The sequence below is a fragment of the Cavia porcellus genome, unplaced genomic scaffold (assembly GCF_034190915.1).
Source record: "Cavia porcellus strain 051 isolate PalLab524CR breed Dunkin Hartley unplaced genomic scaffold, mCavPor4.1 scaffold_14, whole genome shotgun sequence".
In the NCBI taxonomy this organism is placed as follows: Eukaryota; Metazoa; Chordata; class Mammalia; order Rodentia; family Caviidae; genus Cavia; species Cavia porcellus.
In genome coordinates this window covers 4,147,007-4,162,148 of record NW_026947497.1, presented here as the reverse complement: position 1 = coordinate 4,162,148, position 15,142 = coordinate 4,147,007, and positions in this window count along the sequence as shown.

Sequence of the window (15,142 nt, the reverse complement as noted above, 5' to 3'; positions counted from 1 at the left end):
AGTGAAGAGAAGCCATGTTTTCCATTACAGACATAGAATGGAAAAGTTAAATGACTCATTTTCTTACAATAGTGATGGAAATTTAACCTCAAAAACTAACAATTAACGAAATCTCAAGAAAACCTATTTTGTACCATAACAATTTTCAAAGACATTTAAATGAAAAGGAAACCTAAATCAAACCACTAGGCTTATCTAAATGCCTTTCTCTTATTTTTTTCTGAGAAAATGATTTCAAAGGAAAAAAATGTAGCTTTGATTGTTACATATTTTAAATGCCAAGTTAATATGTAGTTAAACTTAAGACCTTAAAAGGACAAACAAAATTCCTATGATCCTCTATTTTTCAGAATTTTGTTCTAAGTAGGTAAGTTGTAAGACATTAAATATACTTTCTGAGATGGAAGGAAAGAATCCCATTTGTCTCTGTAACTGGCTGCTAGCCTTTAGGCAGGAACCACCCACAGCCTCACGTAGCCATGAAGGTGGACAGGAACACCTCCCAGCTCCAAGGCAGTTGTTTTTCCCCTGTACCCCAGCAAAAGTTCCAGACATGCACTTTATCAACCATATCGTGTCCTCCTCCTCCTTCATCAAAGAAGGAGTGTGGGCATGGGGGAAGGATCAGAATGCGTCTTGTGAAAATCCTGAGAGGAAAAAGTTGTAAGAATTATGAAAGCAAATATAGCTGATGAAGTTAATATACATGTTGGAAAATCAGACAGGAAGTAGAAAGTTGAGTCAACTCTTTGAAAGATGTACCATAGTTTGGGTCACCCGTCAGGTGAGTGACAATATTACCCTGCTGTTCCACACAGAGACCTGTACGCTCTGCATAGGTAACCCTTGTCCCTCCAGAAAGGACGGGAAAGAGGCATTTGTTTTACTACAATAGTATATTTTTTGAGAACCATATTTGTGAGTGTTTTATGCCTCAATCTTGAAGCATGAACCTTTCCTTAAATTAGGAATACTGTCAATCCTGCTCAAGAAATCACAACCCTTCTGGAAATCTAAATGTGTTATATAAACTTCTGTAAAATATTGTTAGGTTTTGAAAACTGTCTAAAATAATTATCTCTAACATTTATTTCATTGCTATGCCTTCCTTAGTGTCAGAACCAAATAACTTTTCAAAGATCAGCATAAAAGCAATTATCCAATGACAAGTGATGGTCTATTGTTACCCTGATATTAATCTCCCAATCCTGCTTTGGAGCCAAAGTCAGAAATATTTAGTTGTTAGTCTAAACAGCTTAACAACATGAGTTTGAGTTGAATTTCTTTTAATGACACCAATAAACACAAACAAGTAGATGGCACAATAAATTTGCAGACATATACAACCAGCCAATGAATGTAACAATATCAAGAAGTAAATTAAAATTAATTCTAAAACAGTATAAGTGGTCTTTCCAGGGTTCCTAGAAATAACCTAATAAAATCTGTGAAACATGTGTGCACTTTTTTAGATAAACAAATGTATCATAATTTAGAATCTAATTGTTTGAATGTTTTAACATGTACGGGAGCTTGGTCTTCAAATTTCATATAGTCAGCCACTAACAAAGTATATCTGAAATACATACTCTTGACCTTCACATGCATTATGCAAATTCATGCTATGGCGTTTCTAAAGAAAAAATAGTAGCTTAATCTTGTTTTGTTCTGTTTGTTTGGAATTTTTTCTTTAGTAGATTTGTTGTTGCCTTGCTTACCGAGCATCACTCCTTCTAGTATGGCAGAAATACTGAGGTCCAGGTCACATCTCTTAAATAGTTAAGAAAAACTGACATCATTTACTCAATAGTCATGACTTTTAAACTAAGATTTATTATATATAATTTTCAAGTTCAAGAAATGTAAGCAATAACAGTAAAATGAATGAAAAAGGCTAAAGGTTAGCCCTTGTGTCTGAATTTCGAAGCTAAAAAGTATGAAATGATGCCCATGCAGAGCCGCTTTAGTGGGCTCTCTGTGAGTAAATCTATGCCAGTGTTTTCACATTTGCCAAGGCTTAGAAGCATTTGCCTCCAAATGCGCTCTACCCCAATACTAACGTCCACGTCCATCTTCTTCATTATTTGCAGTCAAACACTACTCAGGACACTGAGCAGATAGGTACAACATCTTAGGGTTTATTAAATTTAGATCAGCAGACAAAAATCCTAAACTATGTTGAGAAAAATATGGGAAAAAAAAGCCTTGCCTTGTTTTAAATATTCTCCTTTTTGAAAGAACATGCTAGTAAAACAAACAAACATTGAATTTCTATTATTTTGCACCTGGACAAAGTGACTGAAGTGGCCTGCCGGGGAAAAGTTTAAAGCAAACGCGGCTTTGTGGAGTCCAGTCTAGCTTTTTTTTAGTGGTTCAGTATGTTGTTGCATGATTCCACCTCCCAGGTGACATTTCTGACCCAGAAGCCACATTTACGTTTTCAGGACGTAAATCTGAAAATCTCTTGCAAAAAGAAATCTGGCCAACTTCAAAGTTCCGCCGCCCTTAGAAGGCACACAAAGCACCAAGAAGCTTAGTACTAAACCTAACAAACACAAAATAAATGTAAAAACCAACACTAGTTACCTCAGAATTTGGATTGGATTTTGTTAATGCAGAATTTCCCCAGAAACCTGTAATCAGTGTCTGTTAAATTGCTCCATTACATACAAAGACAGGAGGATTAAAACAATTCAACTAACAGTAACAATCTGAGTTCCATTTTCCTTTGATGGTGTGCCAGAAGTTAAGGAAATCAAGCATAACATTGGCCATGAAGAAAAAAATTGTAATAATCTCACTGGAGGCCAAACAGGAATGGAGAATCACATTTAATGGAGCTGTACAAAGTCATTTATTGTGTGATTTAATATACATTACTGAAATCCTGCGAGCAAGAATTTCATATATATAAAATTTGTAGGCAGTGCATAAAGTATTTTTCAAGTTGTGGAAATTATACTGAGTATGCTAAAAATTCCATCTTCTGTATATGTGCCAGTATTTTGGAAAGTTTAAATCCAATGTTTTTATTTAAATATATTAAAAATCATATGAAAAATAAAAAGTTCTAATGTTTTCCTATTACAATCAAAATGCATACATATCACAAAGGGTCTTATTATTTCTTTTCCTTCTTTTTCTTTTTTCGGGGAGTTTTTGAGACAAGATCTTACTACGCAGTTCAGGCTGGCCTCAAGCTCACTTTGTAGCTCAGGCTGGTCTCGAACTCACAACGATCCTCCTGCCACAGCCTCCCGAGTGCTGGGACTACAGCCATGCACCACCGTGCTCAATTTGGTCCTATCTTTTCTAAATACACTCACCATGACATTGTTCAGCCTTCCTTATTTTTTTCCTCCCAAGAATGCCTACTTTTCATAAATTGCCTTGATTTAGAAAAAGCATCTTTGGGAATCAAAGTTACCAAAGTATAGAAAACTATCTGGCCTAGACAGGAGGAGCCTGCGAGCTGGGAGAGAGCTGTGGGTGGCCACCTGAGAGCTGGAGCACAGCCCCTGGGCCCGTCACACCCAGATTCGCGCCCATAGACTCACCTGCAAGTTTCATGTCCACCATCAACTACCAAGGGGATGTCTAGAGAGGGTTTCTCTGCTTCCAGCCTCACTTAACTTTGAGGGGGAAAGAAAATTTTCCCTCTTTGGGCTCATGTGATGCTGACCTGAGCTGGTACATAGGACACAGCACAACAGGGAGAGAAATTTTAAGTCTCCATTATCAATATACACATGGCAGAAAATAGGAGAGAAGCCCTTTCTTTGCCTGCATCGTTCTGCTGTCATCTAAAGCTCCAGAAAGCGTCCTCAATAGCCTCCAAGCCTCTTGCCACTTAGGCTGGGGCAGTTTTCAAGCTCCCATGAGGTCACAGAGTGGTAGATGAGTTCTGGAAACCCACTGTCTGGCCCTGGCACTGGGAGACCTCTTGGACAGGCAGACATGGTGATCAGGATGAGGAATGAGTCTGAGGGTGGAAAATAAAGTCACTTCTTCACAAAGACACAATTAAATAAGTCAAGATTAATCATGCCAAACTGTGGAGAACAATGAACCTGGGAAGGACCGCAGAAACTTTTCCCTTTGAAGTTTATTCGAAAGCCCAATGACTGTTGTCCTGATACCTTCTTCGCCCAGTGCCAGAAGAACAGTGTCCTGTAACATGTCCATGGTGGGAGCAGCTGTGGCCCACAAGGCCTGTGCAGCTGCTGTAAGTCTAAGGCCTTTCCTCAAACCAGGCTCTCAGCCCAACACAGACAGAGGGACTGCCACATAAACAAAACATCAGCAATCTCTGTCTTATTTTTCTTGTTGCTGAGACAAAATATCTGACACCCAAAATTAAAGGAGAAAAGGTTTGTTTATCTTACAGTTTGTAGAAGTTTCAGTCCATAACTGGCTGGCTCCAAGGCAGGGTGGCACATGACAATGCGGCAGCTGTCCAAGGCAGCAGAAGACAGCAAAAGCAACAAGATAGAGCAAGACAAGCCTATTTCTGTCCCTTATGTGGCATCCAGGATTATATAGTATCTGGGCGGTTTCAATCCAATCGGTGGACCAAACCAGCAGTCGCCTACCCTTAATCCCAGCATTACACGGTGAATCAATCACAGACTCTAGATTCAGTCACCTTCCAAAAATCCAAATGAGACTTTGGGAGGACATCTAGACACAGATCATCACACCCTCCAATATCTTAAAATATATCCATTGTCCTTCCAGTTCACACTGCACTCAGTTTTATAAACCTGGTCTAAGTTTCAGTTATGTCCTGTCTGGATTATTGCAATTTGTTTTACTTCATGCCCTCCTGAGCCTTGATTCTTGGTGCAGTAACAAGAACTCGTCTTTTAAAAGAGTGCAACACCATCTAACTCAAAACCCGCAAGTCCTTCCCCTCTTTACTCAGAATAAAAGTCGAAATATTTGCAATGGCTTGGAAAGACCATGGTGACATGATGCTCCTTATCTTTCCTTACTCAGCTCGTGCCTGACCCGCAGCCCCATCTGTTTGGCTCTCACCTGTTCTGTAGTTGCCGAGTACAGCAGTCTTGGGATTCTTGTGCAAGTTATCAATTCCAGCTACAGTTCCATCTACCAAGAGAGTTGCATGACAAACTCTCTTTCAATTTTTTTCCACTAATGCCAGTCTCAATTGTTTTATTTACAATTGCAAATCTTCAGTCCCCTTTATACTGCTCTTCTCAGTCTTCCACCCCACCCCTTTATGTTGTGATAGCATTTATAACTTCCAATATGCTCTGCAATTTGCCAGCTCATTGTGGTTATTATATATACATCCTTAAATGAAATATAGGCCTTCTATAGGACTGGGCTTATTAAAGAATTTTGAGTGACTTAATTTGTGGTGGTCCCCCGCTTCCTGAGCTATAAAGGAGCCAGAGAAAATAATTTGGAAAGGAAAAAATTATTTATTAAAGCGCAGGCCTGGCGACGCAGCCTCCAGTAGCCAATATGAAAGACTGAGCGCCTAACAGTTGAAGGGCAGGATTTTTATCCTGTAAAACCGCAAACAGCTGCTGGTCTCACAATGCAGAGGCGTGGGGTTTGCAGAGCACTACAGAACAGGAATGCGGCGGTTACATTTCTTGGAAAGAACAAGGTTCAGGTGGGCTAACAAGCAAGTTTAGATTAGGCACACATCCTGTTCTGCTCTTAGAGTTACCTTTGATGTTTCTCTTGCCTCCGGGGAGACTTATGAGGGTATATATATATATATATATATATATATATATATATATAACAACAAATTAACTTTTGATGCAAGTGCAATGCATATTGAAGTTCTCCCCGCCTCCCCAATTCCCATAGTCAGATTATGTCAGATGACATTTTCTATCACCACCAATTCCCTATTTGTATAATCTTCTGTGAAATTACCAGGCTGATATGAAGGCTGCTGGAGTATAAATCGGTCATTGATCAGTGATAAAGGTGCAAATATAGAAGCCTGTATTATGGAAGTCTTGGTTCATAATTCTTTTTATTTACTACGCAGTTTAAAAATCAGAGGCACAGAAGTAGTTATCCTCTGTTATTGGTCACACACTGTATAAAAGAGTACACAGCAGCATCCAGGGCAGTGGAGCACCAGAGCAGCAGAGACTGTGGGTGCCACTAAAGCTAAATAGATGCCAGTGCAAACTAGATTGTCACCTATTTAAGATGTTAAAGAGAATCCCGTGGTAATTACAAAGAAGATAGCTCTTAAACTAATGCACAAAAGGAAAACATGGTTCACTTCAAAAAGTTAAATACAAAAGAAGGCAACAGTAAAGGAAATGAGAGACAAAGATGGTAAAAAAAAAAGACAGCAAATAATTACAAAACAGCTGACCTAAGCCCTGACTTCTCAGTAATTTTTCTGAATGTAAATGAATTAAGTGTTCCAGCTAATTGGCAAAGATTAACAGGAATGAATGGAAAAATTAATAGTAATCCACCTATATTCTGTCAATTAGAGACTTTTAATCCAAAGACAAAGTAAGGTGGAAGAATATGTTTCATATAAATAGTAATCAAAAGGAAACTTAGGTACTATGAAATTACAATAGAAAAAAACAGACTTTAAATCATAAACTGTTAAAGATACCAAAAATATTGACTAAAGGGCCGGGTATAGTGGCACACGTCTGTAATCCCAGCACTTGAGAGGCTGAGGTAGAAGGATTGCCATGAGTTAGAGGTCACTCTGGGCTGCATAGTGGGTTCAAGTCCAGCCTGCACTACATATCAAGACCCTGTCTCAACCCCAAAAAATATTAATTAAAATCTTAATCATTAGAAAGGTATAACAACCATGCAAATATGAGCACCTAACATAGTAATCCAAAATTATTAAACAAAAGTTAACAAAAATAAAGAGATAAATGAGCTGTTTTATAGTAATAGATGAAGACTTCAGTACCTTCCACATTCAATCATGGAGAGTGTCTAGAGAAAATCCATAGTGAAACAGAGACCATAAATATTATGAACAAACTAAACCTGACATACGTATGTGGAACTCTGTACCAGCATCAGAACATATCTGCTAAGTGTACACAGAAACTTCTCTAAGACAGACCAGCTGTTGTTCAATAAAGTAAGTCTCAAAAGTTTAAAAGACTGAAATCATATAAAATATTCTCTCCAACCAAAATAAGATGAGGTTGCAATTCAGTAATGACACTACAAGATTCACAAGGTAAACAATGGAAATTAAGCAGCACACTCTCAATTATCTGCAACAGTTACTTGTATGTGTCAGTCTGGATCACCGAGTGTACAGACATTTGACAAAATACTATTTCTGGGCATAACTGATGTGTTTTCAGAGAAAACTAAAAGCCCATTGCCCTCCGCATTGAGGTGCCATTCATGTCACCCACTGAGGACCTGAGGAGAACAAACGATGGAGGAAGGGGGCACTTGAGGCTGAAATGCTGATTCTCTGCCCTTAGACTGAGGCCTGCACCATTGCTCCTTCTGCTCCTCAGGCCCCGGAATATAACACTATGTTCCCAGCTCTTCACCCTGCAGACAGCAGATGACAATACTTTTCAGCCTCCACAGCCGTTTGTGCACAAGTGAAATACAAACCAAACCATAATGAAATACCACTTCACACCTAGTAGGATAGGTATCATCAAAAACAATAGCAGTTTGACCAAAATATGGGTGAACAGAATGTGAAAAAACTGGAATTAAAGTGAATATACCAGCAGCCACTGTGACAATTGGGCATTTCTTCAATATGGTAAGCAGAAATACCATACAAGTCTCAGACACTCAAGCAGAAGTATCTTCCCGAGAGGAAGGAAAACACGTATCACAGAAAGTGTGTGCATAAATGTTCACTGCAGTGTTAGTCACAAGAGCCAAGAAAGCCTAAGCAGACCCAAATACCTATCAGTGGGAGAATAGATAAACATGGCATAGCATTTCCATGAAATCAAATATTATATATGCAAGGAATTAAATACTGATTTGTGCTACGGTATGGATGAACTCTGTGAGTGAACCGTGAACCCACTATGCCAGACGAAGCAAATCATCCACAATAGACCACGCATGATATGGTTGCAGCTACATGAGAGATGAAGTAGATTCATGGATTCCTGAGTGCCTAGTGCTGGAGCAGAAAGAAATGGGTGGGAGGAGCGGTGATTGCTGGCAGGCGCAGCATCTCATTTCAGTTAACTAGGGGAGTTCTAAAGTTAGATCATCATGTTGGCCGCACAACTCTGTAACCATACTGCAAAGTACTCAACTGAATACTTAAAACTTCTGTAATATATCAATAAACCTTTAAAAAAGGGACTTCACTGAGCAAAAGAGCAATGAAGGTATCAGCCGCTTATATCACTGTATAAGTAAAGCCCTGTGAAGAAAATTCACCAAGGCAGCAAACAAGATAGTTGGTTGAACAGAACTAAGAACTTACAGAAAAGTGGAAAGATCGGTTTCTCTCTTTACAAGCATAATTGGCTTTTCAAATTAATTCCTTCCCTTATTACGAACATAATCTTAGAACTGGAAATAAGAATTTCTTTTGAAAAAAGGCACAGTCCATACGTAGAATTTATTGCCAACTTAAAAGCATGTCAAGATACAGTTCAAATCACGTAATAAAAAATAATGCATTGACTGAGTGGATCACTGAGTGTTTAAAAGCAATACAATCTAACTGTGGTCATTGTAGCCAAAAAAATTTTATAAAAAGAATCTATAGGTAACAACTCACAACCCTCCCTGAGAGGCAGATGAGCTAGCTTACAGCTACACAGTCGCTGCAATACAAAAATCACATCCCAAACCCTTAAGGTAGTTGCACTGGCACCAAAGTACTGGGAATAATTACTACTCGCAGATTTCTATTGTCCACACTGACCCCCAGTGCTGTCGTCAGAACTGCGTTGCTCTAGCTCTGGAACTCAGACGCTGCAGTTACTGCTGCACCTCTGTGGGTGAAGCAGAACCTCCTGCATGTCTGCTGCTTCTTGTCACCGCAGTTTAAGGTTTCAACACAAAGCCTCAGACAGCTGCATCAAATAGGAGTGACCTAAGCTAATGTGCTTGCTCCTAGCTACAAGATCAGCAAAATGAGCATAGGATTTTCTGCTTGTCCAATGCAAAGCAGAGTCTGCGTCATAAAATGGAAATTTCTGAAATACAGATTCTGGGTATTCAATAAGAATGGCAAAAATCTATAATAGTTACCAGGAGAAAAGCAAATATACCTAAATGGTAGGTACATGCTTTGATTAATAAAAACATAGTTTATCATTTCTTTTTCTTTTTCTGTGTCAACTGTGTATTCCTTAATAAACATGCAATGCATAAGTAAAAAAATTACAAGAGCATTATTTTGAAGAACAGACTGAATATTCTTTTTTAAGTGAATCACATTAAATGCTCCAAGATCATTGTTGCCATTACTTGCAGACATGAAAAACAATTGCTATATGCTTTAAAGGTTAGAATAATTGGCTATTAATAGGCAGATGATATGATAATTATGAATAATTAATATAATCACTGTCTAGATCTGTCACACTCACAAAGGTACTGTGTAAATTGCAAAGCAACTCTCGTGATTGTGAGAAGTCATAATAACCTATTCAGTCTCCTCCTGTGGGACGGAAACTCCACCTAATGAGGACAAAGTGAAGGCCTCTTTTGATTAACGGTTCATTTTAGTTCCAATGAAATATCCTCAGATTATAACAAAATGACCAGAGTTAAACCTGAAATACATGGGAAAGGCTACCATAAAGGATCTTAATTCATGCATAAAAAGTCATTGATTATTGTTCTATCCACTACAATATCATTTTTCTTCTCACAAAGAAATGATAAATATTTGAGGTGAACTAATTAGAATGATTTGATTATTCTACAGTGTATACACATCAAAAGATCACAGTATCCTGTGTTATATGAACAAATACCGTATTTAACTAAAAATGAATTAAAACTAGGAAAGAATTCTCCTCTGCACCAGAAATAACAATTTCCGGGTTCCTCCTCCTTCTAACCTCCAAAGGCATGAGTGTAGATCGTCGGGGACTCTTTCAGGAGCGTTGAAAGTATGTATTTATACCTAAGACTAAGAAAACCATGAAATCATTTACAGTTTCAAAAATGGCCGTAATTCCAAAACTGTACATGGCCTTTCCTCTCAGCACCAGAAGTGTTTGGATGTCTGAGCACGGTGCACGCAGCAACCTCAGGAGCAGATTGAGCTGACTGACTTCAGTGTCGATCCCGGCAGCAGTGGACTGAGCACCAAAGAAGCCACTGAGAACCTGCAGCTGCGCAGGAGAAAAGCAACGGAAAAGCTCTGAGAGGGAGCAGGGGAGGTTCTGGATCTGTGGAGAACAGAGTAGCTATTTTAGGCAAGTGAACATGATTCAAAACGTTGGCTAATAAAAACACAAGCATCTAAAAGCCAATTTTTCCGTGTGTCTATATGTTCAAAGAATAGAGGCTAACATGCAATCTTGATCAATATGGTTAAATTCTGCATAAGTCATCTTTTCATCATGGTGGCCAAACACCCAACAAAAACAATTTAAAGGAAGAAAGAGTTATTTTAGCCCAGTTTCACAAATTTCAGTCCATGATTGGCTGGCATCATGGCAAAAACCTCAGAGACAAAGAAAACTGCTTAGTTAACCACAGTCAGGAGGCAGAGAAGGGAAATCCAGAAAAGAAGGGACAGAAAGAACATAGAACCGTCAAAGCCACGCCCTCCTTGACCTCCTTCAGCTAACTAGAACCCAACTACTATACTAATCGGCGCTTTCAGCCAAGAAGTCATGGTCCAGTTGCCTTCCAATGCGTATCTGAACACATGAGCCTGCTAGGGATATTTTTTATCTAAACCATATCATTTCTTGCCTGACCCCAGCGGTTCATGTCCATCTCGTTATGAAAAATGCATTTATTTTATCTCTTAAACAGTTGGTAAAATCTCAACCATTCCAGCATTTCTCAAAAGCTCATGTCCAAAGTCACCCTTCTGAAACTCAAGCCAGCTCTCAGCTCTGAGATCCTGTTAAAAGCAAAAGACAAATCACCTAGTCCAAAGAGTCAATAGCAAAGAATAGACTTTTCCACTGCAAAAAGGAGAAGTGGGGGATAGAAAGGAATAGGATCAAAGCAAAACCAAAGCCATGGGGTGAGGGGAACGTTAAATCTTGAAGCTCAGTGACTAGCATCTGAGGCGCATGGACTGAGGACGAGTTCCAAAGGGCTTGGGCAGCCTCCTCTGCACGGCCCTGCTACTTGCAGGCCAGCCAGCCTCTCTCTTGGGCTGCACTGCTCACTGAATACAGTTTTCCTTGGTACACATTCAGTTCCTGGCATCTACACCTTCCTGGAGTCTTTGATGAAGCTTCACTCTCACACCTATACACAGTGTCTCTCTCAGGCTCTAACCCTGTCAGAGGCCTTCCTTTGAAATCTATGTGGAACTTGCACAGTCCCAAATTCTTACATCTTGGAGGCCTGAAAAACCAGTGGCACACAGATGACACCAGACTCCGCCACCAACGAGGCAGTAGCCAGGTCCTCTTGGACCCTGCCTGCAACAGACTCTGAGTGCCTGTGTGGCTGAACTCCAGGAAGCGCTTGCTTAGGCAGTCCTGAAGACTTGGATGGCCTGGGGCCGTTCTCAAAGCAAAGTGTTCAGCACCACAACTTCCTTGCTTTTGACTTTCTATGTGCTTCTTTTCTGACCAAACTGAAAGTTTTAAAGCACAGTTTGACACTCTATTTTCCTTCAAATTCTCACTATAAACTAGGCCAATAGCAATGCCACTGCCTGAATGTTGTGCTGCCTTAAAATTTTCTCCACCATATTAATTGGTCTGCCACTGTTAAATTTAGCCACACATGAAGTCTTACGTGGCAAAATGTAGACAGGTTCTTTTCCAGAACACAGATGTCCTCCAGTTCAGGTAGCAGTTAGAAATTCCATTTCCATCTAAAACCTCATGAGTGCAGTCTTTACTCTCCCATTTCTAGAGGCATTCTGATTATCCAAGCTTGTACCAGAATCACAGAAAGGCTTCACATTCTAGGGCTTTTCTGCAGACGGCTTCAAAGCCTCCCAAATTCTCCCTACAAACTAGTTCCAAAGGCTTCTGAACAACTTGGTCAGGTACAGTCACAGCAGCAACCTCTACTTCTGTGGTACCAATATTTTGTATCGGTCACCTTTGCATCACTGTAACTGAAATGTCTGACATGCACAATTTCAAGGAGAAAAGGTTCATTGCGACTCACGGTTTCAGAGGCTTCATTCCATGGTTAACTGGCTTCAAGGCAGAAACACCATGGTAGGAAAGCACGGCAGAGGGCACCTGCTTGTCTCAGGGAAGCAGGGCAAGCAGGCAGAGCTATAAAAAGAGAGGTCCAGGGACGAGAATGCACTCTTCCCAGTGATGCCCACAGGGAACTCCAACCTGGCCCCCCTCTTAATAGCACCTTCAGCTAAAATTTCATTAATGGATTGATCCACTGAGTTTAGCACCCTCAATTCTATGTACATGAGCCTTTCCTGGGAAATTTTTGATTCAATCCATGTCAAATACTAAAGAATAAAAAGATATGGCTAAACTTAAGCTTTCTCTGGTTATACAACAAAAGCAATTTGTTTTCTTTAATTTTTTTTTGTCTTGTGTTTTGTCTTTTTCTTTTTTACCGGTACCAGGAATCAAACTCATGACCACACACTTGCAAGGCCCAGCACCAGCAATTTGTTTTCTAACAAATAGTAAAAGTTCTCTAATCAGCATTTTATGCTTTCATTACAAAGCCTTGCAAGCACAGACCAGAATAACATTATTTCCTAACTCAAGAATAGCAATCCAGACTAAAGTGGATGCAAAACATTATATTTCCTCTGTCTCATCAAAGCAGACCTGACTTCTCCACAGCAGTTTCATCTCCATCCACCTCACTGCTTCAGGATGATTTGATCCATCATATCTCAGGCATGCTGTGCTGCTCCCTCCTTGGTTGGTGTTCCGGTCTCATCCTACCTCTATGGGCAAAGGGAGAGAGGTCCACAAACCCAGACAAGGCTTTAAGAAGAACACAGAAGACAGATGTGGTGCACACCTACAACCTCAGCACTCAGGATGCTGAGAGGCAAGAGGATCACCACAAGTTCGCAGCCAGCCTGGGCTGCATCGTGAGTTCAAGGCCAGTCTGGGCTACATAGTTGAGACCTTGTCTCAAAAAAAGGAGGAGGGGGAGGAGAAAGATGAGGTGGAGCAAAAATAGGAGGATATGAGGGAGAAGGAGGAGAAGGAAGAAGAAAAGGAGGTGAGAAACAAATTATTTCTTAGTCCTCAACAATTTAAAGGACACAGTGATAATATGGAGCTTGTGCTGAAATTACAGCTTACCTACTTCAAGGAAAAAACAAGAATAATCCTAAAAATCAGGAGACGTTCTATTTAAATTTAAAAGCTGAGATCCAAGATGATTGAACTGAGCTCCCTGAACACACTTCCTTCCCCACAAAGAATCAAGGTAATGAGTGTACAGCTGCATTTTGAGGTGAGAAAGTGTAAGAAATCATTAAGAGAATGACTGGGATCTCATGAGATTCAGAGTCCTGGGACAAAAGCATACTAAAAGCACAAAACAACCCTGTACCTGCTTTCTGGGCCTACAGACCAGGGAAGTGAGGTTTCCCTTCACAGGAATCTAGGTGAAGAGAGAGCCCTGAAGACTGTCAGGGGATGCATTGACAAAATTATGTGCTGGGAAATTTTACAGTCCTCACAGACTCCAGTCCACTTAGATATGGAACAATAGCTTTGCTTTAGGAAAGATAACATCATCACCTTGTGAGGCTGTGGCCAAGAGTATTCTTGAAACATGAGTGATAATCTGAGTTTGGATGGCTCTGGAAGTCAGAAACTCTGTGCAGTCCCATCTCTGAGACTCCAGAGATTCCATTGCACCATTGAAGACAGCTGTCGTGCAAACCCACATGATCCAACACAGTGATTGTGACCTGAGCCCACTGGGGTCTTGTCCTGTAGGGAGAGATGTGGTGATGTGGAGGGGAGAAAGGACCATAGGATCAGCATGCTTACCTGTAAGACCAAGGGTATAAGTCAGAGACACACGCACTTGTGCCAGTGTCCAGAACAGTAAGAGCCCCATAGCAGGTGTCACCCCTTTCCCCAGTGACATGTGGGGTGGTAGGCTGATGGCTCCTGTTGCTACCCTCCCTACCAAAGTGTGCTAAAGGAGCCTTGAGCAACACCCTGCTCGGACAGAGCCCCGTCCCCATGTCTGCACTACAGATGAGGGTGTGGGAGTAGCAGAGAAGCCTTGGTCCTAGGCATCAACTCATCTCAATGCACACAGCCAACGAGACCAAAGAGAACTGGGTCAAGCTGGGTCTTGGGTGTGCACTGCCACCAGCAGGGAGAAACAAGTTGTTTCTGCAGCCACTCCACCTGTGTGGCTCCCACTGCCACGCAGCCTGTCCCCATTCTTAGTCTGACTACCCACTATTGTCAGGATGGGGATGGGCACTCTATAAGGTGCTGTAGTTCCGTCCACCATCTCTCCATGTGCAGGGCCTGGGTTCAACCACTGAGGGATGAGGACAAGTGTTTCAAGCCCCTTGCCACTGCTGGAGTGGCAAATTGAGAGGGCCTTATTAGTAACAAAGTTGGTATCAACTTTGAAGAATGCCCAGCAAGTGCCACCATGGGCATTGTAGAAGCAGTCACAGGGAGTCCCTACAACTCCCCAAATTGCCAGTGTCCCCACACTTGCATAGCTGCCAGACACAGAAAGTCTCACAATGTGACTCCAGCTACAATACACACCTGTTCAAAAGTCATTAACTATAACCAAAGAAGCTATAAGGAGGGTCCAATATAGTGCCCAGAAGGAAATAAAATCAACACTAATAGACAGACAAGTATCCAAAAAAAATTTTTTAAGATAAAACCACTTACTGAGGTCACTGCATAAAAGTACCAGAAATATTTGATCCACCAGATGCACAAGTCTCAATGTAGAAGCACAAAAATATGAAAAATAAGGTATTATGATACCTCCAAGAGAGCATAATAACTCTTTAGAA